The sequence below is a fragment of the Equus caballus genome, chromosome 16 (assembly GCF_041296265.1).
Source record: "Equus caballus isolate H_3958 breed thoroughbred chromosome 16, TB-T2T, whole genome shotgun sequence".
NCBI classification, from domain to species: Eukaryota; Metazoa; Chordata; class Mammalia; order Perissodactyla; family Equidae; genus Equus; species Equus caballus.
Genome location: NC_091699.1, coordinates 51,409,991 through 51,432,741, shown reverse-complemented (window position 1 = coordinate 51,432,741; position 22,751 = coordinate 51,409,991). Strand labels below are relative to the sequence as shown.

The window sequence follows — 22,751 nt, the reverse complement described above, 5'->3', positions numbered from 1 at the left end:
GACAAAGCAATTCATCATTCAAGGGAAGTGATACATTTGGGATTGGATCATGGCAGGTCTTGAAGACACAAATAAGTTGCACAAAGAAATGACTTAGACCCCCATGTCACTTACTTGTATTGAATTGAAGCTTCTCCCTCAGTTCACACGTACAACCTTATAGGGCGTGTCCTATGACTAGATGATGAAAGAGGGAAAAACCTGGGCCTCGTTCACAGATGGGCTCAAAATTTTGGTGCCAGCTGAAAATAGACTACTGTTGCACTAGAACCCATTCAGGGATGATCCTGAAAGACAGTGTTGAGGGGGAAATCCTGTACATAGAGCTTCAAACAGTACACCTGGTCATCAGCTTGATGTAAAAAGAGAAGTGGCCTCAGTAAGAATATATACGGACCCCTGAGCGGTGATGAATGGCTTGTCTGATTGGTCAGGGGCTTAGAAAGAGCAAAATTTGAAGGTCTGGGGGAAAAGCACATGAATGGACCTCTGGAGGTAGGAACAAAATGTGCAGCTTTTTCTATCCCATGCCAATACCCACCAGTAAGCATCCACTGCAGAGGAGGCAATCAACAACCACATGAATAAGATGACTGCTCCAGGAGAGGTCAGCTAACTTCTGTCCTTGTCAACTTCCACGATTGCACATTGTGCCCATGAACAGAGCAGTTGTGTTGGTAGGATTGGAGGCTATTCATTCACCCAATAAAACAACATGGACTCCCTCTTACCAAACTGACGTAGCTACCAATGCTGCTGAATGTCCAGTCTGTCAGCATCAGAGATCAATGCCAAGCCCTTGATATGCCACAGCCCTGAAGGAGACCAACCAGCTATTTGGTGGTAAGATGATTATATCAACCTCCTTCCACCCTGGAGGGCGAGTAAGTCATCCTTATGGGATTATTACATATTCTAAACATGTATACAGCGTTATCTGCCTGTAATGCCTTTGGTGGCACCACTATCAGTGGACTTATACAGTGTCTGATTTATCATAATGGCATTCTGCGTAACATCACCTTAGCCCTAGGAACTTGTTTTTTGGTGAAGAAGGTGCAATGGTAGGCACATGACTATAGGACCTACTAGACCTATCATAAACTTCATTATACAGAACCTGGAGGCCTGATCAAATATTGGAATGGCCTCTGTATTAGTTTTCTCTGCCCTGTAACAAATAACCACAAACTTAGTGGCTTCAAACGACACGCATTTATTATCTCACAGTTGCTGTGGGTCAGGAGTCCAGGCGCAGCTTAGCTGGGTCTTCTGAAAGGCTGCAATCAAGGTGTCGGCGAGGGCTGGATTCTCATCCATTGGAAGACTTGATGGGGGAAGGGTTTGCTTCCAAGCTCAATCAGTTATTGCCTGAATTCCTTTTCTGTGACTGTAGGACTCATGGCAGCTTGCTTCTTCGAAGTTAACAAGGAGAGCAAGACACATAGAGTGAGTTTGCTAGTGACAAGCGATTTTCACATATTGGGGTATATGGGATAACTATTCTGATTCAAAACTAATTCGGCTTGAACTAAAAAAGCCTGATTTGTGGCCTATGAAACGTACATTGTACATCTGCTTTAACCATTAAAGAACGCACTCTTAAAATAAGAATGCATACCTCCCCTCCTACGAGGACAGCAACACCCTATTGGTAATGCCCATATTAGTACTCCTGAAGATAAATTCCCTTTCACTGACATCAGAGTCAAATTGACCTGCTAATTTGCAACTGAATACCACTTTGAAACTTTGATGAATATGTATCCTGGGCATGTTTAATGTATGTTCTTTGTTCTAAAAAGATATGAGACTAATGAAAACCGTGTTTCTCTGGAACACTTTCTTCCTTTGTGAAGGCTGCCTTTTTGGATTACGGTCCTCACCCTGGCTCAAGAAAAGGTCACCATATCTCTCTCATCTATAGACTGGTTACTGGTTATTTTGCATTGACACTAGCAAGATAAGAGTCTTACATGTTACAACGTAATCTCAGGGGTGACATCCCAATCACAGAATCAATCAATCAATCAATTAATCCAGATTCACTTTTAAAATGCCCTTGATGGGGCTGACCCAGTGGCACAGAGGTTAATTTCACATATTCTGCTTCGGCTGCCAGGGGTTCACCAGTTCGGATCTCGGGTACAGACCTATGCATGGTGTATCAAGCCATGCTCTGCCAAGCGTCCCATATATAAAGTAGAGGAATATGGGCACAGATGTTAGCTCAGGGCCAGTCTTCCTCAGCAGAAAGAGGAGGATTTGCGGCAAATGTTAGCTCAGGGCTAATCTTCCTCAAAAAATAAAATAAAAATTTTAAAATGCCCTTGATGGAGAAGTAAAACTTATTAATTTTATCAAGTATTGACCCTTTAGTCTACATTTATTTAAGATTTTGTGTGATGAAGTGTCAAGTATGCATAAAGCACTTCTGCTGTATATAGAAGTATGATGCTGACTCAAGGAGACACTGTACAGGTGTAACTGTGGGCCCTCCAGGAACAGTTCAACTAACTCCATCTTATCAACAGAGTAACTAAGAGTTGTCTTGCAGGAACTGAGACCCCTTGTCCACTTCAGGTCGGTTGAGACCACCAATTCATCAATTGGGCCTTGCAAATGCTTGATAAGTGAACTTTTTGACATCAAGGAGCTAAAAACTCCACCCTCAGATCATGGTACTGCTGCCATTTTGTGAACTCGCACCCTATGAAGAGGCAGGAAGCTTGACTACATTTGTGCAGATCGTCAATTATCTCACTTCACTTACCTCCAATCATCCATCTCCAAACTTCAGACCACCCTGCCCTTTGACAAGAGATTTTCACATATTGAGGTATATGGAGTAACCATTCGAGTTCAAAACTGATTTGGCTTGAACTAGAAAGTCTGACTTATGGCCTATCAAACATACATTGTAATCTGCTTATCCATTAAAGAATCTCTCTTGAGATAAAAAATGCATACTTCCCCTCCTACGCCCTATTGGTAACAACACGTTATTGGTAACGCCCTATTGGTAATACCCGGATAGTCTCCTTCCTGGCATGGTGGTCATGTTGATCTGCTAAAATGCAAGTGAATACTTCTTTGAAAATGTATCCTAGGTGTGTTTAATGTGTCTCCTTTGTTCTAAAAAGATATAAGACTGTACTGAGACTCACACTTCTCTGGAATACCTTCTAAGGCTTTCCCAGGCTATAATCCTCACTTTGGCTCATAATAAACTCACCCCAATTTTGACTTATAGGTTGGGTATGGATTATCTGTGTCAACATCTTCATCCCATAAATTGTGCCCCAAGCCCTAGGTCAGGGAGACAGATGTGAGGGCGTATGCCCCCTGTCTCCTTGTAGATCTATCTGGCAAAATAAAGCTGCATTTCTTTTCCCAAAAACTGATGTTATAATAATTGGCTTTTTTTATGTGCATCAGGCAAGAGAACCCCAATTTTGTGTGGTAACACAATTGTTTGTGTTGTTACCTGAACTACCACTTTTATCATGGCATCATTTTTACTTAAAAAAGAATGACTAGTAATCAAATTGTAGTTATTTAGACTTGTGTATATGGCAGACATTTTCTCAAAAATAAACAAAGTAAAAGTCTGCAACTTTTAAGAAAAACAACTGATAGTATTTATTGCCAATGATAAAATTTGAGCTTTCACATGAAAATTTCAATTCTGAAAAGTTTATATTTGCCACTATGAGCTCAACAGCTTTCCAATAATTAAATACTTTTCTGATAACAGCAATGGTAATATGAGTGAATGTGGTTTTTTGATATTACGTAATGAAATGTGTCCACATTTAGAAAATCTGGATAACTAAATGAACTAATGTTTTCCAATGATTGACAAAATTATGTATGCCTAAATGATCCATTCAAAGTGAAAGATAAGCTAATGAATTTTAAGCAATGAGTACAAAAATTTCTGAAAGTTTCATATTCCACATTGCAAGAAACTACCACTTGTCAAGTTTTGACATATTGTAAAATAATTTTTAAAAATCCACAATTACTTGAAAAGGTTATTAAAATACTTCTCCCTTTTCCAACCGTATATCTGTGTGAGAGTAGGTTTCCTTCATATACTTCAACCAAAACAATAAATTTCAGAAGAGAATGATAACCCAGCTGTTGTCTATTAAGCATGACATTAAGAAAGTTTGGAAAATTGTAAAACAATACCACTTTTTTTTTTTGTAAGGATTGGCACCTGGGCTAACAACTGTTGCCAATCCTTTCCTTTTTTTTTTTTCTGCTTTATCTCCCCAACCCCGCCCCTATACACAGTTGCATATCCTAGTTGCAAGTCCTTCCAGTTGTGGGATGCAGGATGCCACCTCAACGTGGCCTGATGAGCAGTGCCATGTCCGCACCCAGGATCCGAACCCTGGGCCACCACAGCAGAGCACGTGAACTTAACCACTCAGCCACGGAGCCGGCCCACAATACCACTCTTTACACTAATTTTTTTCTTTTGGAAATTATAGACTTTCAGAAAAATATGTCATAAAAATGCATACAGGCATGTGTTTATAATTTTTATTTTTTTAAATAACATTTTTAATTTCTAATGCAGTAAATATTGATAGATTTGTCAATGAAAATAATCCATAACCAATCTATAAATGAAGATTTCGGAGAGTTTATTCTGAGCTAGAATGTGAGGACCATGGCCCGGGAGAGTCCTTCCACAAAGGAACAGAGCACTCCAAAGAAGCAGGGGTATACAGAGTGGTTATATACCCTCAAAGAGGGTGTTTCACATATGATTGAAATGTCCCTCTTACAATAGTCACAAGATTGCCCTGTCGGCACAGCATTTGATGGACACAGCAGGTAGTGGGTCTGTTATCTCAGTGGGCATAGCAGGAAGCAAGTCTGTTGTTTCGAGCTGGGTGGTCACAGGTAAGCACAGCAATCAGTTCCTAGCCTAAGGAAAGATGCTTAATCTTTAAGGAAATACCAACGTTGGGAGGGGGAGGGAAGTTGCACCTTTATCTCAAGGGCCTTTGTTCTTGCCATAGGGAATGTCTAAAGCAGATATACAATGCATGCTCAACGACCACAGTCAGGCCCTTTTGGAAAAACAAGATCAGGCTGAATTAGGTTTACACCAAATGGCTTCCTCATATACTCCAATATATCCTATTGCTTGCCATTTCTATTTGTCAGATTTAAAACACATAAGCCCGATATCTAGGATTCTCAAAAATTTTTGAGAGTGTGAGATGATCTTGAGACCAAAAGTATGAGAACCCCTCTATTTTTTTATCCATTTACTATTTCACTGATTTTCACTCCTGTCTTTATTTCCTTTCTCTTCTTCATTTGAGACTAATTCTTTTCTTTTTGTAGCTCTGCAATACTGTGATTTATAAGAAATACGTTTCTCACATAGCTGTAGTCTGCATCCACAGTTCCTGGTTCACAGACCCCAAATCCTTGGAATTTCCTAAGTATTGAGAGTGACAAAGGTGTCTCTTGTTATGTTAATGAAGGTAACTTTTGGACCCCACCCAAGGGTAGGGGCTGGTTGCTAGGAGACCAGCCATGTGATTAGAGGATTGGAACTTTCAGTCCCATCCCCTAATTTCCAGAGAGAGAACTGGAGCTTGAGGTTGAATCAATTGCCAACAGCCAATGACTTAATCATGACAGCGATGAAACCTCAATAAAAAAACCAAAACAACAGGTTTTAGGCCCTTTTTCAGAGAGCTTCCATGTGCCACTATGCTGGGCCCTCATCTCCATGAGGACAGAAGCTCCTTTGTTTGAGACGTTGCCCTATGTGCCCTATGTATCTCTTCTTCTGGCTGTTGATTGATATCCTTCAATACCCTTTGTAATAAATGGGTAATCTAGTGAGTAAGCAGGTTTTCTTGAATTCTGTGAGCCATTCTAGCAAATTAATAGAATCCAAGGAGAGGGTCGTAAGAACCTCTGATTTATAGCCAGTCAGTCAGAAGCACAGGTAACAACCTGGCTTGTGACTGGTGCCTGAAGGTGGGGAAAGGGGGCCAGTCTTAGAGGACTGAACCCTTAACCTGTGGAATCTGATGCAAACTCCTGTGGATAGTGTCAGAATTAAGTTGATGCAGGGAACACACACACACACACACACACACACATTGAAACTGGGTCCAGGAACTCTTTGTAAGCTTCTTAAAGTGGAAGTTTGGGGCCGGCCCTGTGGCAGAGCGGTCAAGTCCACATGCTCCACTGTGGCAGCCCAAGGTTTCCCCGGTTCGGGTCCTGGGCATGGACATGGCACTGCTCATCAGGCCATGTTGAGGTGGCATCCCACATGACACAACTAGAAGGACATGCAACTAAGATATACAACTATGTGCCAGGGGGATTTGGGGAGATAAAGCAGAAAGAAAAAAAGATTGGCAACAGTTGTTAGCTCAGGTGCCAATCTTTATTATTTTTTTTTTGAGGAAGATTAGCCCTGAAATAACTACTGCTACATACAAGAGACACACTTCAGCCCTAAAGACACCCAGAAACTGAAAGTGAAGAGATGGAAAAAGATACTCCATGCAAATGGCAATGAAAAGAAAGCTGGGGTAGCAATACTTATATCCGACAAAATAGACTTTAAAACAAAAACTGTAATAAGTGACAAAAAACAAGAGACACATTTCAGACCTAAAGACACCCACAAACTGAAAGAGAAGGGATGGAAAAAGATGCTCCATACAAATGTCAATGAAAAGAAAGCTGAGGTAGCAAAACTTATATCAGACAAAATAAACTTTAAAAAAAAAACTGTAACAAGTGACGAAGAAGGGCACTACATAATGATAAAGGGAACAATCCAACAAGAGGATATAACACTTGGAAATATCCATGCACCAGCATAGGAGCACCTAAATATATAAGGCAATTATTAACAGACATAAAAAGAGAAGTATACAGCAACACAATAATAGTAGGGAATTTTAACATTCCACTTACACCAATGGATAGATCATCCAAACAGAAAATCAATAAGGAAACATTGGCCTTAAACGACACATTAGACCAGTTGGACTTAGTAGGTATATGCAGAACATTCCATCCCAAAATATACATTCTTTGTATATACATGTATACATGCAGAATATACATTCTTTTCAAATGCACATGGAACATTCTCCAGGATAGATCACATATTAGGCCACAAAAGAAGTCTCAATAAATTTAAGAAGATTGAAGTAATACCAAACATCTTTTCTGACCACAATGGTATGAAACTAGAAATCAACTACAGGAAGAAAACTGGAAGAGCCACAAATATGTAGAGATTAAACAAAATGCTACGGAACAATGATTGGGTTAATAAAGATATCAAAGGAGAAATAAAAAAATACCTGGAGACAAATGAAAATGAAAATATGACATGCCAAAATTTATGGGATGCAGCAAAAATCAGTTCTAAGAGAGAAGTTTATAGCAATACAGGCCTACCTCAACAAACAAAAAAAAATCTCAAATAAACAATCTAACAGGGCACCTAAAGAAAATGGAAAAAGAAGAGCAAATGAAGCCCAAAATCAATAGGAGGAAGGAAATAATAAAAATCAGAGCAGAAATAAATGAAATAGAGACAAAAAAATAGAAAAATCAATGAAACTAAGAGCTGGTTCTTTGGAAAGATAAACAAAATTGACAAGCCTTTAGCTAGACTCACCAAGAAAAAAAGAGAGAAGGCTCAAATAAAATCAGAAATGAAAGAGGAGAAATTACAAGACATCTCAGAAATAGAAAAGATTGTAAGAGAATACTACAAAAAGCTATACACCAACAAATTGGATAATCTAGAGGAAATGGATAAATCCTTAGAACTATACAACCTTCCAAAACTGAATCAAGAAGAAAGAGAATTTCCCTTATATATATTTACCACATCTTCTTTATCCATTCATCAGTTGATGGGCACTTGGGTTGCTTCTCTCTTGGCTATGGTGAACAATGTTGCAGTAAACATAGGGGTACATAAGTCTCTTTGAATTGTTGATTTCAAGTTCTTTGGATAAATACCCAGTAGTGAGATAGCTGGGTCATATGGTATTTCTATGTGGGATTCCACCACAGCATGGCCTAATGAGCGGTGCTAGGTCTGCACCCAGGATCCAAGCTGGTGAACACTGAGCTGCCAAAGCAGAGAGCACGAGTTTAACCACTTGGCCACAGGGCTGGCCCCCTGATGTGGAATTCTATATTAACTTACTTTATTTCTTTCAGCACTTGAAGATGATGCTCTACTATCTTCTGACTTGCATTGTTTCTGAAGAGAAGTCTGCTATAATTCTTATCTTTGTTCCTCTGTATGTAATGTGGCTTTTCTCCAGCTGCTTTTAAAATTTTATCACTGAGTTTTGAATAACAAGTCAGTTATTATGTTCTGTAGTGTGGTTTTCTTTGTGTTTGCTTGGGGTCCGTTGTGCTTATTGAATCTGTGGCTTTTAGTTTTTATCAAATTTGTAAATTTTTCAGCCATTATTTATTCAAGTATTTTTTTTTTACAGTTAATGATTTTTTTTTTCCTGGGGAATATTTGCCCTGAAGTAATATCTGTTGTCAATCTTCCTCTTTTTTTTCCTTCCCAAAGCCCCACTACGTAGTTGTATATTCTAGTTGTAAGTCCTTCTAGTCTTCTATGTGTTGCCACAGCATGGCTACTGACAGATGAGTGGTGTGTTTCCATGCCTAGTAACCGAACCCCAGCTGCTGAAGTGGAGCACACCAAACTTTAACCACTAGGCCATCAGAGCTGGTTCTCAAGCACTTTTGAAGAATATTACTTCTTCAGATATTTCTGCTCCCACTGTTTTCGTCCACCCTTCTATATTCCAATTTTTCACCTCAGACTACTTAATATTGCCCCATAGGTAAAATTATCAGGGTCTAATAGCTTTTTCAATCTTTTTTATCTGTGCTTCAGTTTGGATAGTTTATATTGCTGTGCCTTCAATTTCACCACTATTTTCCTCTGCAATAGCTAATCTAGTTAAACCCAACCAGTGAATTTTTCACTGCGTGTGTTTTATTTTTCAGCTCTAACAGTTCCATTTTAGCTCTTAATCTTTTCTCCTAATCATATTTATATTTTCTTTTAAATCCTTGAGCAAATTTATAATATTAATAATAGATGTTTTAAAGTCTTCACTATTTCTGTATCTGTTTCTATTGACTGACTTAACAATAGGTCACAATATGCTGCTTTTTCACATATCTAGTAATTTTTAATGAATGCTGAACAATGTTAATACTACATTGTTGACTACTTGAATTGTATTTTCTTTCTTTAAGGAATGTTGAAATTTGGCAGGTAGATAAATTACTTGCAGTTCAATTTGATCCATTTGAAGTTGGTTTTTAAGCTTTGTTATGATGAGTCTAGAATAGCCACTAAAAGCAATTGCTCTGCAGATTTCTGGAATTCTTTCTCTGCATATCTCCATCCTATACAGGCAAGGATTGGCAAAGTTTCTCTGTAAAAAGACAGTAAATGTTTTAGGTCTTGCAGGCTACCCATAATCTCTACCACACATCCTTTTTTTTTTTTTTTAATATTGGCACTTGAGCTAACAACTCTTAGTGATATCACCATGTTCTGTTTGGGTTTCCCTTCCTGTGCCATCTGAAAGTTGCTTCTGCTTAGGAATCCAGGACAATTACAGGGTTCATCTCACTTGTTTCCCTTCTCTCCAGGACCCATACCACCTATTGTCCTGATGTCTGAAAAGTTATTTCTTTTATTCCTTCAAGCTTTCTAGTTGTTTATAATGGGAAAGCAAGTTCCATACTGGATATTCCTTCATGGCCCTATAATATAATTTTGAGTTTTTTAAAAAATAGGTAACAGAATGCTTAGACTGATGTCTAGGTCTCTTCGTGTCCTGAAATTTCCACCTCATTGCCCTTTTTTTTTTTTAAGATTTTATTTTTCCTTTTTCTCCCAAAGCCCCCCAGTACATAGTTATGTATTTTCAGTTGTGGGTCCTTCTAGCTGTGGCATGTGGGATGCCGCTTCAGCATGGCTTGATGACCAGTGCCATGCCTGCACCCAGGATTTGAACCCGCGAAACGCTGGGCCACTGCAGCAGAGTGCGCGAACTTAACCACTCGGCCACTGGGCTGGCCCCCATTGCTCTTTTTGTTTAAAAAAAATAGCCTATTCCAAAGTCTGGAGTTAGCCGTGGTTTTGACAAATTCCTAATAACATCTGGTAATGGAGTTGGAATCAATCCCCTTAGTGACTCCCTTCTCTTCCTATCTCCCTTGCTGTGAGACACCTGACTTTCTTAAGAGAGAAGCAGTCACCTGGAAATACAGGGAAGGAAAGAAGTTGAGGAGTTTGGGAGGCGTAGTCCTTTCCTTCTTCCTCATTACTACTCCAGCTACTCAAGACACAGGTGCTGGGTAGTTTGTAGTTGAAACTTCTCTGTTTCGCAACTGGTGATCTGCAGGGAAGTAAAATTGCCTGAAAGGTTAGGGCAACTTGTAGAGCTCATACTGTTGGCCTATCAGAGACTTAAAGGCCACTGGATGAAGACATAGCACTGGCATCAAAGATGTCATGAAGGACTAAGGTGAAGGACAGTTCCCTACCAGCATTAAGAAAGTCCTAACTGTCCTCCTAACTGGGAAGACTGCTCCTCAGTCTGACTGAGCGAGTGTACCTCATTGTGCATTTAAAGTGGTCAACAATTCCGATCTGACAGGAGAAACTAAATACATGCTAAGGACATTAGGAGGAGGTAGGGTGAGAGTATAGCTGAAAGAAATGCTAACTCTTTTTTTTTTTAAGATTTTATTTTTCCTTTTTCTCCCAAATCCCCCTGGTACATAGTTGTGTATTTCTAGTTGTGAGTCCTTCTAGTTGCAGCATATGGGATGCCGCCTCAGCATGGCCTGATGAGTGGTGCCATGTCCGCACCCAGGATTCGAACCAGTGAAATCCTGGGCCACCGCAGCAGAGTGTGTGAACTTAACCACTCGGCCTTGGGGCCAGCCCCAGAAATGCTAACTCTTAACAGCTCTAGTCTTCCAAAAAAGCAGAACAACTGGTTTTCTATATATACTCATGGTATATTTTCACTTATGATTAAGAGTAACTCTGTTTCAATGTGTGTCTTTTGAATTACCTGTGTCTTCTGAAAGAGTTGTGACCTTGGATGTCAATGATTCATGTGTAAATGCATTCATTTTTATTTTTTAGTTTATAACACCAGTTTGCAAAGTAGTTTTAAGAAATTACACTCCCACCACCAGTGTACAAGTCTTTCTATTAATCCCTGCTCTCACCAACACTTATTGCCATAGTTCTGTTTTTTCCCACATGGTGGGCATAAAACTATATCTTGTTATAGTTTTAATTTGCGGTTCCCTGAAGTTGAGTATATTTTCATACCCTTACTGGCCATTTATGCTTTCTTTCTATAATATATTTCTTTGTGACATCTACCCAATTTTATATTTGGGTTGCTTTTGAAGTATTTTTTGTTTAGTTTTTTTGTGTGCACTAATCCTTTGTTGGTAATGTGCGTTTCAAATATCATTTCACAATCACTATTGTCTTTTCACCTTCTTTATTACATCTCTTGACGAAAAAAGTTCTTAGTTTTAACGTAGTCAGAAATAGCAATCTTTTTCTTTATTGTTTACATGTTTTGTGTCTATTTTTAAAAAGCCTTCCCTATCCTGAGGTCTTAAAGATATTGTTCTATATTTTCTTCCAAAAGTTTTGAAGTTTTGTTTTTCATGTTCTGTCTTTTGTCCATGTGTTTTTGTTTTGGTTTTTTTGGTGAGGAAGATTGGCTCTGACCTAACATCTGTTGCCCATCTTGCTCTTTTTTTCCTTTTCTTTGCTCCCCAAAGCCCCAGTACGTAGTTGTATATCCTAGTTGTAGGTCATTCTAGTTCTTCTATGTGGGATGCCATCACAGTATGGCTTGATGAGTGGTGCGTAGATCCACGCCCAGGATCCAAACTAGCGAACCCTGGGCTGCTGGAGCAGAGCATGCAAATTTAATCACTCAGCTATGGGGCCGGCCCATGTATTTTTTTATATATAGTGTAAGATAGGAAGTCAGTTTAACTTTTTTTTACATTTACCCATTTACCCAGCACCATGTAGTGAATGGCCCCTCATGTTCCCATTCATCATCAATGTCACCTCTTGCATATACCAAAAGTCCCTGTATATGTTGGGTCTCTCTGGCTTCTCTATTCTTTCTATTGCTCTATTTGCTTATCTCTGTTCCAGTACCATGGTTTCTTGATCACTAGAGATTTTGAGCATCAATATATGATAAAATGCATATAGCTCTGGTGTCAATCGTTTTTTTTTTTCTGCTTTTTCTCCCCAAATCCTCCCAGCACATAATTGTGTATTTTAGTTGTGAGTCCTTCTAGTTGTGGCATGTGGGACACCCCCTCAGTGTGGCCTAATGAGCAGTGCCATGTCCGCACCCAGGATCTGAACCAGCGAACCCCTGGGCCGCCAAAGCAGAGTGTGTGAACCTAACCACTCGGCCATGGGGCCGGCCCCTACATTATTCTTTTATATTCAATAATCCTATCAAATTATTTTTCCAATTTTGTAATTTGTAGATTCTTTTGGGTTTTCTATGTTCACAGCCAGGTCATATACAAATAATTATAGTTTTTCTGTAGTGGATATGTTCTCCTTGATTTTCCTGATACATTCTCTCATTCTGTTTGGCTTAGTCCCGTTTTGCTTTTATAAAAAAACTTACAAATTAGAAATTATTGTTTTATACAGTCATGAGTTTAGATACTTGTTATTAATTGTTTCTTTGTTCACTATATTCATTAGGATACAGGCTAAAATGTAACAGAGATATCCCAAAATACAGTGGCTTAAAAAAATAAAGAAGTTTATTTCTCTCTCACTCAATTGTCCAAATGCAGGCAACCCAGGTTGGGTTCTGCCACCCTAAACATGGGCACACGTCTCTGCATCTAATATGGCACCTCCATCTTTCTCATCTTCCACTTTGGAAGGGAAAGGGCCAAGAAAGCATACTCATGTCCCTTTGAAGGGCATCCCGCTAAACAGCACACATTACTTCTACTTACATCTGAGGGAATTTACCTTAAATACTTGGTCACCCTAAGCTTCAAGGGAAGTTGAGAAAGGTAGTTTTTAAGTGGGTGGCCACCCAGATCACCTGGGATCCATTTTACCTGTTTGGTGTACCCATCCCCCAACTACTCCTCTGGGTATTGCTACTAAGAATTCACACCTGCATCCTTCTCAGGAGGCTTACCCTTGGGCACATAGAGCCACATTACAGAAAGTGACTGGGAGTTGCATGCGTACCTGCCATCGCTCCAGTCAGCCTGTAGCCAACAACTTAATGGTACAGGGCACCAAAGCCCAGCTCCCTTGCCTTCAGTCTGCATGAATTCTGTAGTATAAGAGACCCCAGGATTAAGCTGAGCCTAGATTTCACCTATAATCACACATTCTTACTAAACTTCTTCCCCTTTCCTATCCTGCTTCCCTCACATCGATACGGTTTCTCCCGACAATAACTCACTTAATAAGTTACTTGAACATGAATCCCTGTCTCAGAATTTGCTTGTAGAGAAATGATCCAGTGGGTGCTGGAGCTGGCTTCTACCAGCTCATGAGAGGCAATTGTTAATTTTCAGAAATTTTGTAAGCTGGATATTAAACACAGTCATTATTAAAAATTAAATTATAAAACCTACAATTAAAGAAATGACATTAAAAACAAAGGAAATAAATACTCAAAATTTATCACTTCCTAATTATTTCATTGTATTTTATTATTACTTGTGCTCTTGAGGTTGAGACTAATGTAGCTGTATGGTAGAAATTCTATATAACGGTGTGTATCTCTTTCCAACTCTACATTCAATAATGTCTTGTTAGTAGCTTGAAATCAGGCATGGTGGAAATATTTATACCATGGAAACCTGTACATGTTACAAATCAGGGCCTTTTTTTTTTTCCTACAGAGCTGCTTGTTAAATATTTGCAGGCACACCACCAGAATGACCTAAGACATCAGGTCATTGCATAAGACATCTATTATTATGGAAGGGAAGGAGAAGAGACATTGGGGCTAAATTAGAAAATGTGTCACATTAATCTATTTTTTTAAACTGAGGCAAAATTTGCATACAGTGAAATACACAGATCTTAAGTGCACGATTTAATGTTTTAATAAATATACAGACCCATGTAACCACCACCTTAATCAAGACATAGAACATTTGAAAACCCTGGAAAGTGTCTTTGTGTCCTCTTTAAATCCATCATAGGCAACCTGTTTTGCCTGCTTGGTCTTCATATGAATAGAACCAGAAAGCTGTACTCTATTTGGGTCTGGCTTCTTTCACTCAACATAACGGTTTTGAATTTCATCCATGTTCTTGTGTATATCAGCAGTTTATTCTTTTTTATCACTGAGTAGTATTCCATTGGTTACCATTTATCTGTTGACAGACATTTGAGTGGCTTCCAGATTCTGGCTATTATGAATGAAGATATTATGAACGTTCCTATATAAGTCCTTGAGTGGCTATTGCTACTATTTCCTTCCAGTCTGTGGCTTTTATTTTCATTTTCTTAACAGTACCTTCCAAAGAGCAGATTCTCATTTTGATGAAATCCAATAATTTTTTTTCTTATATGGTTCATGCTTTTTGTGTCCTATATTAAGAATCTTTGCCTACCTAAGGGTCACAAAGATTTTTTTTTCTAAATTTTTTCCTAGAAGTTTTATAGATTTAGGTTTTACAGTTAGTTCTATAATCCATTTTGAAATAATTTTTCTATATAATGCAAGGTAAGGATTGAGTCTTCATGGCGTTTTTGTTGTTTTTTGGTTTTTGTTTTTGTTTTTGCATAGGAATATCCCCTTGTTCCAGCATCATTTATTAAAAAGACTATCCTTTTCCCTATTGAATTATCTTTGCATCTTTATTAAAGTCAATTGGCCACATATGTGTGATCCGTTTCTGGACTCTATCCTGTTCTGTCGATCTATATGTCTGCCCTTATGCCAATACCACTGATTGCTAAACCTTTATAGTAAGTCTTGAAATCCAGTAGTTCTCTGTTTTGGTTATTCTAGGTTCTCTGCTTTTACGTATACATTTTAGAATCAGCTTGTCAATTTCTACAAAAAAGCTCCAGCTTGAAAAACATGAACAAATTTGGAGGTATAACACAACCAAATTTCAAGACTAACTATAAAGCTACAGTACTCAGGGCATGGTGAAGTTGGCATAAGAATACACAAACAATAAGGAACTGAATAGAGTCCAGAACTAGATGTATATATACACTGTCAATTAATTTTTGATGAAGTACCAAAGCAAATCAATGTGAAAATAAATATATCTTCAACAAATGCTACTAGAACTGGGTAAACATTAAAGATACAGGAAAATATACCTTGATCCCTATCTCACACCATGACCAAAAATTAATTTGTAGACCATAGACTTCAACGTAAAAGCTAAAATTATAAAGCTTATAGGAGAAAAAGTAGAAGAAAAATCTTTGCCATCCTCAGTTAAAAAGTTAAAAAAACAAGTCACAGACTTAGGACTCTAATCAGAATATATGAAGATTATTTATGAATCAGCAATAAGATGACAAGCATCCTAATTAAAAATGGGCAAAGAATTGAAAAGATCTTTCACAAAAGAAGATATACATGTGACCAATAGCACATAAAAAGGTGCTCAATATAATTAGTTACAGGGAAATAAAAATTAAAACCTCAAGGAGATACCACTTCATACCTATTAGTATTGGACAAAAAGGCAGTCCTGATAAGGACGTGAATCCACTGGAACTCCCATTTATTGCTGGTAGAAGTGTAAAATGCTACAACCATTTTGGAAAACGCTTTGAAAATTTCTAATAAAGTTAGCCATACATCTGTTCTATGAACCAGTAGTTCCACCCCAGGTGTATTCCCCAAAGAAGCGGAAGCATGCAGACACAAAAAGTCTTGCGCTAGATGTCTATTAGCAGCTTTAGTCATAACAGCTCCAAACTGGAAGCAATCCAAATGTCCATCAACAGGAAAATAAACAAACTGTGGGATATTCATGCAACAGATTACTATTCAGCAATAAAAAGGAATGAACTATATGTGGAAGGTAAGAAGCCAGACACAAAAGGGCACTTACTGCATTATTCACTAATGTGAGGTTCAGTAACCTGCAAATCTACTCTGAGAGTAATCAGAACAGCAGTTACCTCTGGGAGGGCCGGGTTAGAAGGGGACACCAGGGAGCATCAGGGATTGATGGAAATGTTCTGACATGATGTGGGTAATGTTAACATGAGGTATACATTTGTTAAAACCCATAAAATTGTACCTTGCAATGTGTGCGTTTGACTGTTATGAATTATACCTCAAAAAAGAAAATAATAAGATAGAAATGCGTTAAGAGATAATACAATCATTCATCAACAAACTTTTAACCTTATCTATTTTAAAACATGAATAGAGAAGGAAGCAATGGCATATAGTGAAGTAGGAATAAAAAAGAATTGAGTCTAAATAAAAAATGACTTTATAAACATATTCATAACAATCCAGAAATAAAGCTCCAGATGATACTAACTGAATGTTAGGATGAGGTTTTTCAATGTGTAACCGAGACCAAAGACAACAGTGGCTTAATTAAAAGAGAAGTTTACTTCTCTCTTGCATGAAGAGCTGTAAGGGCAGCCTTACAAATTCCAGGGAGCTAAGTTCCTTCAAAATTCCTGTTCCCTTAGCATGTTCCTCATGTCCTAAGATGGCTGCTCTAGCTCCAGTCACCATGTATACATTCCAGGGAGGAGAGAAGAAAGACGAAATCTTTGTCCTCCCTCTAAGGACATTCCCCAAAATTCACACCCAAAGTTTCTATTTATATTTCATTGGCCAAAGCTTAGTGCCACACTTAGATATACAGGAGACTCGGAAATGTACTCTATGCCCAGAAGAAAGGGGATGAAAGGTGCCGGGGGAGACAATTATCAATCTTTACCACAGTCCACAAATATGTACATGCACCTCCTGCTCACATGTAAAATGCACCCTCCTAAGAGAAGGCAACCTCGAACTTTCATGAACAGGAAAGGAAACTGGGGGCAGTGAAGTGCTCTGCACCATGACAAAGAGCTACTCTGGGACCACAGGGTAATGAGGGAAATGAGCCAGCACAGACACAGTAAGCACCCCAAACTATGCTCTCCCTGAGCCCCAACCCTGTGTTTTCCACAGCCCCGCCAAGGCCATCAGGTGCTCAAGGCTCCACATACCCAGAGGGGGAGCAGGAGAAACAGGCGGAAAATAGCGGTTGCGGTTTGGATACAATGCCCTGAGCCCTCTCTCACTTTCAGTCTCTCGCTTCCTCCTTCCCAGAGGCAGTGCTAGCAAACTCAGCTACAAAGCTCCCTGCAGAGACGCCAAGGGCTGTGACGAGCACAGCAGAAGGACCCAACGCTAAAACCATCTATCCAATTCTCATCAGGGTAGGCAAGGGCCTCCCCTCTCCCTCTAGGGTTTACAGCATCATGAACACCTTCCTAAGCCAAATGTGAGATAAATTCTTCTCAGTGTCCGCACGCCCCAGACCAGCAGGGATGCAGAACACAAAACCCCCTCTCTTAAGCATTTATTCAGTTGACATCGAAATCTCCGCACTCTGTAACGCCTCAACACAACGTGGGGTGAACGTGGATGTGGCCACTAGGGCACTGAGGAAGGGGGTTCCAAGACCGAGTTGCCCCAGGAGGGCTTGTGTGGCAGAGACAGGCCACTCACAGATGGATCCACACAGCGGGGCAGGGGAACTTCGCCCAGCCCCAGACAACTGGGTCAGACGTGGAAATCCTCGGCCTCACGCCTCAGCAGGGACGTGGCGACTCCTTCTCTCTCTGAACAATCACCAGGCTGACTGGCTTGACAGCGTGTCAGGTGGGAGCTGGGAAACCACAAGCAGGGCTAACGCTGCTTCACGGTCGATGATGTCTCTTTGGTAGATGTTCTCTAAGACGTCGCTGAAACCTCAGGCTCCAGCTGGCAGCTCAGCTGGCCCTCTAGCTGGGATGCTTTCACCCCCTCCTTCCCGACAGGCAGAGCACATCCAAGGCGTGGCCAAGGCAGGTGACCAGAGCACCAGGCTGGGACATTTTCAGGACTCCAGTCATGCTGCCACTCTGTTGTGTGGATCTCCACAGGGTCAATGGATCCCACCCGGAATTTGAGGAAAGGGCACTGAGTAGGAGTGGGAGGTTGGATGAGAGGTCTAGTGCGGGACTCAGAACAGGAGGGGCGTGGGCCAGGGTGATCACGGGGTTGCCAGGATGCCCAGGAGCAGCACCAGAGACAGGGGTAAGCTGAGGAACACCATTGGGTACAAAGAGGTAGCCTGGTTCACCACTGCAACTAGGTACTTAGCGTAGACGGCAACGTCTGTGTAAAGTGCAGGCACATTTCTACAATTGCAGGCGATGCCCCAGCTCACAATCCCCACCCAGACCCATGCTTCATTAAATGCACAGACCAGGGGTCCCCAGAATCTCCCTGGAGAAAGAGAAACAAACGCAAGAATGGAAGAGCATCCTCGTCAGAGCAGGCGGACTGCACTGCAAGGTGCTGGGGAGTCAGACACCCCCAGGCCCAGGTTTCTGCGAATATGAGAACTGAAAATTGAAAAGTTACTGGGAAAACTTTAATACCCTCTGAGGATATTATGACTGGTCATTTCCCAAACCACAGTGGTTGTTAAACATTTTGAATATCACCACTGCATGGCAGCCCCCCAAGTCCTTACATCTAGCCTAAAGTTTCTCTAGAACTCCTAACCCATATAGCCAGCTCCCCCATGTTTTAAGTTCCACTCCCAGACATCCTCAACCCCCGCCTCCAGCAGAACTCTCCACATCCTTTCCCAGACCTGCTAGTAGGGCCCCCCCACCAACCAGCTCAGTCACAAATGCAGAGTCCTCCTCAACCTCTCCCGCACCCCCACCCTCACACACAGTCGGTCACCAAGAGCTGCTGATGCCACCTCAGACACACCTCCTTCACCCGCCCCACTGCCCCAGGTCCTGCTCGCCACTCAACATCATCGGTAGGATGATGGAAACCAACTCCTCGCCTAGACACCTGCCTGGACGGTATCTAGAAACTTGGCACAGCATCCCAGGCCACACAGATTCTGACTCCAACCCCACTCTCTGGCCAGATTTGCCACTTCATTGCTCCAGACCAGTAAAATGGTCCCTAAATGTGACAAGTTCCCTCAGACCTCGGAGCCACTGTACCTGCTCTTCCCTGTCCTCACAGTGCTGTTCTCCTCTTTCCAAGAAATCCAGATACTTATCCTCTAACACCCTGCTCAAATGCCCCCCTCCTCAGGAAGGCAGCTTGGTGCAGAGGGAAGACGGTGGGCTCAGGAGTCCTGCAGGCACTCACAGGGGACCCTTGCACTAACCTCTTTGGACCTCACCACATCTGTGTAACAGGCATGGTGTCTAGGACGCAGGGTCATCTGAGCTAATGTGGGGAAATGCTCACATTGGCACAGTAAGTGCCACACAGAAGGGACTCAGTTAGAGGGACTTATACGATTAGCATTACCCCCCTCCCCAACTCCCCACACCTAGGCTGCACCCCCAGGGAGCGAGGGCTGCTCCCTTTGGAAGGAACAGGCCAGGCCAGCTCAGGGGAGCCGCAAGGGCTTCTCCCCATGGATCTCCCGAATCAAGGGGTGACAGGAGGAGGTGGCAAATAGCCCTGCCACTTGGGAATGAGGAAGCTTTGAGGGGACAACCTCAATGCAGAGGGGGAAGAGCATGCATGAACTTACCTGACAAGCATCCTTTCCTGCATCTTTATAGCCACAGAGCATCCCTTTCAATACTACATCCTTGTTTGTTGACATGGCCTGCTGGACCAACTGATTAAGTCTTTCAGAATCAATGATGTATTGCTCACTCTTCTGATGAATATATGAGTAAAGTTGGCCACCTGCAAGTAAAGAAACTCAGCAGTGGGTGGATCTGCACAGGTAGACACTAAGTCCCAAAGCATCTAGAATCCCCCTTAAAGAAGGCAGAGCAGTAGGTATTGTCCCCATTTGACACCAGAGGAAACCGAAGCCCAAAGTTGACATGGGGAGAAGAAGAGGGAAGAACCAAAACCAAGATGGATAAGGAAGAACAGATCAGGACAGGAAGAGGCAACAGCTACCAGCCTGAGAAATGATAACCAAGCATCTGTCACTCTGAGTATCAATAGTAACAGTGACAGGTGTCCTGTGCATCAGTCAAGTGTCTTTACTTTGGAGCAGGATCACAGGCTCTTAGACAGGTAGTGCCCCAAAGGTACCAAATCCAGCCTCTTTCCAGAGATAGGAGGCCCCAGAACCCCACCAACAGGGATCTTCTGGCTCTGCCTACACCCCCAAGGACGGGAACTCCCCACCCACCAAGGCAGGTACTTCCTGTGAGGGAAAGCGCTGACAGGCAGACAGCTCATCACCCCCTGAGCAGAAATCAACCCTGGATAGAACCCCACAGCATCTGGCTCTGTCCTCAGGGAACCTAAAAACATCCCCAAACCAGCCAGGCATAGTCCCCCACAAATCTGCAGGAGACTTCACACGTGTATTTCTTCTTCTCCTGAGAGCAGCTCCAGTTCCCAGGACTGGTACCTTTCCTAAATGGCTGCCATCAAATATTTGTGTTGCAACAAAAGGCCTCAACTAATTTCTGGCCTCAAGCCTACTAGAGACCATTATCCTGGCTGCTGCTAAGCCACTGCCCCTTTAAGCTACCCGCCAGGCAGCCTGCCCCCTGTCCCTCCCTTTGCCTTCCTGCCTACTCCAGGGATAAGGCTGCCTCCCTCTGCCCGAGTTTGCTTCCTGCCTCAAAGTCTTACCAAATTCTTCTTTTCTGCTCCATCGGGTCACCCAGCACCTGGCCCCATCTTCCACCTGGAAAGTCTCCTTAGGGATGCATACAGGCTGGATGGTGGTCATGAGATTTACAGGGCAGAGGAGCCAAAGAAGGGCAAGTTCGTGTTGACCGATGACAACTTTTGAGAACCGAGGGTGGACAACGACGTTTGGGATAGGGACCGCCACACTTGTGATTTCTTTATGGACACTCCGATCTCCCATCTTGACACTGTAGTGGAAACGCCTGTGGCAGAGGGGACATGCCCCTCCTAGAGACCCTGGGAAGCATCCCTTGTGCCTTTTCCACACATTTCAGACATTTCCCAATCTGACCCCAGCCTCCCTCACCACTATCTACCACCCTATCACCAAAAACCCCTCCTTAATGACTCTCAGAACTGGTTTGCTTGCCCAAACAACTGGTGTTGTTCTCAGAACTAGTATCCTCGATCACAAGACTACCAGGGCAGAGCCCCTCCCATTTTTCTCGTGTGTGGTGTGGTTTGGTTTGGCCCAGCTTTGGCTTTTGCCAGCTTGCCAGGGCGACAGAACTCAGCAGGCGTTTGCGGAGGGCAGGGCTGACTCCAGGCCTTCGCATCTCCACGTGCCACTCCTCGCCTTCGAGCACAGTGGCCTGCAGTTCGCACCCGCCGCTTTGTGACGGGGACGCTCCACAGATGCGTCTGCCACTGATCCTGACGCTCGCCGCCAGGGCCACTCCCCTTCTTCGGCGCCCTATCCTCCCAAGGTTTTCCCCAGCGCTCTGGGGTGAGGACAGTGTAGGAGAAAGAGCCTCAAAGAAACAGGCCCCGGCTCCCCTGAGCCCCTGGGAAAGCACCAGGTGCGCCCCAGACAGCCAAGAAGGCCCGGTCCTCTCAGACGCCCGGGCAGTGCTTCCCAGTCCCCAGGCCGTGCACCCGCGGCCCTCCCAAGGCCGAATCGTGTCCCCCGAGACTCCACAGCAGACCCCCGAGGGCAGAGCCTGGTGCCCCAAACTCCCAGGGAGCCCAGGGTCCCACTCTGGTGCCTCAGCCCTCTCCTCCGGACTCCCAACGCGAAGTCACCTGGGATAAGGGGCAGCGTATCAAGGGACACCACGGCCACACGGCAGTCGGGGGCCCCGGGAACCCCTTCAGGAGGCGGCGTCCGCAGGCTCGCCCCGGGATGCCCGCGGCCGACCCCCGGGGGCAGAGAGGTGGGGGCGGCGCCAGCCCCCCCTGAGCCCCTCGCCCGCCCGCCAAGGCCTCCCTGAGCCGGGGCTGAAGGAGCAGGAGCCAGAGCACGAGGCCCAGGGAGCAGCCCGGGGACGCCATGGGCCCCGCCGGCCTCGGCCCTCTGCGGCGCCCCCTCGCGACCAGGAGGCAACCCCGGGAGCCCGGCGCCGGGCGGCCGCGGGGCGTCGAGGGGCCTATGCTGAGCCGCAAGGTCCCAGCCCGAGTGGGAAATGTCGCGCTCTCCCTTTCCCTCAGATCCTCACTCCAGGCTGTGCCCGGCCAGACCTGCCGCTGCCGAGGGGTTAGGGGGCTTCTGAGGAAACTCTCCTGAATAGAGACCTCCCAGTTTAGGGTTTTGCTGTCCCTGCCGTCTGGCGTGGGACCTAGAGCTGGAGAGGATAGGCCATCTGGGAATGAGTTAAGGAGTCTTAACTCTCCACAATGGTTCCTCAATTCAGGGCTTCATTCACCAGACCTAGATTTGGGGGTAGGAGGAGGATACACGCTAAGGAGGTTAGACAAGGGAGGAGGCTGCCGTTCTGTTTCAGTCGTCGCGAC

At 43.0% G+C, this 22,751-nt stretch overlaps 1 long non-coding RNA gene across 1 annotated transcript; it reads right to left on the bottom strand.

Moving 5' to 3' along the window:
- Positions 1-1,196: 1,196 nt before the first annotated feature.
- LOC111768348 (uncharacterized) lies at positions 1,197-21,593 on the bottom strand. Its single transcript, XR_002800624.2, has 5 exons — positions 20,961-21,593; positions 19,888-20,048; positions 10,327-10,466; positions 9,345-9,494; positions 1,197-1,415 (listed from the first exon to the last, which is right to left on the bottom strand). It is a non-coding gene; the product is annotated as an uncharacterized lncRNA (long non-coding RNA).
- Between the last annotated feature and the right edge of the window lie 1,158 nt (positions 21,594-22,751).